Source organism: Octopus bimaculoides, chromosome 5, assembly GCF_001194135.2.
Source record: "Octopus bimaculoides isolate UCB-OBI-ISO-001 chromosome 5, ASM119413v2, whole genome shotgun sequence".
Classification (NCBI taxonomy): domain Eukaryota; kingdom Metazoa; phylum Mollusca; class Cephalopoda; order Octopoda; family Octopodidae; genus Octopus; species Octopus bimaculoides.
This window is the reverse complement of record NC_068985.1, coordinates 14,838,512-14,840,970: the sequence shown is the minus strand read 5'-3', so window position 1 is coordinate 14,840,970 and position 2,459 is coordinate 14,838,512. Positions and strand designations below refer to the sequence as shown.

Sequence of the window (2,459 nt, the reverse complement as noted above, 5' to 3'; positions counted from 1 at the left end):
ATTAAAGCCTTGTGAGTGGATTTGGTGGACGGAAACTGAAAGAAGCTCGTCGTATATATGTATATATATATATATGTGTGTGTGTGCTTGTGTCTCTGTGCTTGTCCCCCCCCCCAACATCGCTTGACAACCGATGCAGGTGTGTTTACGTCCGCGTAATTTAGCGGTTCGGCAAAAGAGACCGATAGAATAAGTACTAGGCTTACAAAGAATAAGTCCTGGGGTCGATTTGCTTGACTAAATGGCGGTGCTCCAGCATGGCCGCAGTCAAATGACTGAAACAAGTAAAAGAGTAAAGAGTATATAATAATAATAATCCTTTCTTCTATATGCACAAGGCCTGAAATTTGGGAGAGTACTTCACTGGTACTTAATTTATCGACCCCGAAAAGATGAAAGGCAAAGTCGATCTCGGCGGAATTTGAACCCAGAATGTAAGGACAGACAAAACATCGCTAAGGATTTCGCCCGTAGTGCTAACGATTCTGCCAGCTCGCCGCCTTAATAATAATGGTTTCAAATGTTGTCACAAGAGCAGCTATTTGTGGGGAGGAGATAAGTCGATTAGATCGACTCCAGTACTCAACTGGTACTTAATTTAACGACCCCGAAAGGATGAAAGATAAAGTCGACCTCGGCGGCATTTGAACTCAGAACGTAGCGATGGGCGAAATACCGCTAAACATTTCGCCCAGCGTGTTAACAATTCCTCCAGCTCACTGCCCTCTTAATAATAATAATAATAATAATAATAATGATAATGATAATGATGATAATAGTCGTTTCTACTATAGGCACAGAGCCTGAAATTCTGGGAGGAGGGTACATCGAGCGCAATACTCAAATGATACTTAATTTATTGACCCCGATAGAATGAAAAGTAAAGTCGACCTTAGCGGCATTTTAACTCAGAACGTAGCGACGGGTAAAATACCTCTAAGCATTTCGCCCGGCGTGCTAACGATTCTGCCGGGTCACCGCCTTAATGATAATAATAATAACAATAGTAATAAGATAGAAAGCCTGAAATTTTAGTGGAGAGAACTAGTCGATGATAACGACTCAACTGTTTAAACAGTTCTTATTTCATCGATGCCAAAAGCATGACAGGTAAGGCTGATCGCGGCGGAATATCAAAAACCGGTTTCGGTTGAATTAACAGCAATAGCTATTACAGCTAGTCTCTTTAGCTACTGTATGTCACAATACCTGTCTTAAATTTCACATACATACGTACATACATACATACATACATACATACATACAGAGAAAGAGAGAGAGGAGGGGAACCATCCAGTCAACCTAACAGACATATATCTGGCTTTTTCTCATAATACTGTTCAAAAGAAGAGCGGGTAAATTTTCAGATTAACACCCGCACGATTTTCTCTAGGGTGTTAGGGTTAGGGTTTAGGGTTAGGGTTAGGGACGGAATTCCCTAACCCTAAAACCCTAACCGTAACCGTAACCGTAACCCTAAACCTTAAACTTAACCCTAACCCTAAAACCCTAACCCTGACCCTAAAGCCCTAACCCTAACACCGTAGTGAAAATCGTGCGGGTGTTAATCTGAAAATTTACCGAAGAGCGCTGTGATTTGTTTAAAGCACTGTAATGTGGCACTCCGTCGGTTGAGACGTCGAGGGTTCCAGTTGATCCAATCAACGGAACAGCCTGCTCGTGAAATTAACGTGCAAGTGGCTGAGCACTCCACAGACACGTGTACCCTAACGTAGTTCTCGGGGACATTCAGCGTGACACAGAGTGTGACAAGGTTGGCCCTTTGAAATACAGATACAACAGAAACAGGAAGTAAGATTGAGAGAAAGTTGTGGTGAAAGAGTACAGCAGGGTTCGTCACCATCCCCTGTCGGAGCTTCGTGGAGCTTTAGGTGTTTTCGCTCAATAAACACTCACAACCCCGATCAGGGAATCGAAACTCCAATTCTGTGACTACGAGTCCGTTGCCCTAACCACTGGGCCATTGCGCCTCCACGAAGCACTGTAATACAGAAGCAAAATAACAAATGATGAAAAGGAAGAGCTTCTAACAATGCGAAAAGAGGAAGTTAAGTAACAAAGACCGACGTAAACTTACGTTTTTAAACCGTTCACTTATGAAATATGTAAAGGTTACTTAACTGTCTCTTTACGCCTTGCTAGATTACTCGCCATATTCATTGTTGGTCATTTTACGACTGACCAAAGCACTTACAAAAATATCAGGGTTAATTAAATATACATAGCGTGACATTTCAATATCTTCCTACTATTTATTTCTTGAGTTGTTGTTGTTATTATTATTATTATTATTATTATTATTATTGTTATAATTATTATCATTAAAATTTGATGATCCAAATATAGCGACATTGACATAGCCGTAAATAACTTATTGACTCACTATCTTTGTGTGCAAATGAAGGCACACTCACTCACTCTCACACACACACACACAC

General features: G+C 41.0%; 1 protein-coding gene across 1 annotated transcript in view; it reads right to left on the bottom strand.

Moving 5' to 3' along the window:
• Window positions 1-2,459, bottom strand: part of LOC106880997 (beta-lactamase domain-containing protein 2) — a 13,284-nt gene that overhangs the window by 9,935 nt on the left and 890 nt on the right. The gene's annotated exons all lie outside the window — the stretch shown is intronic.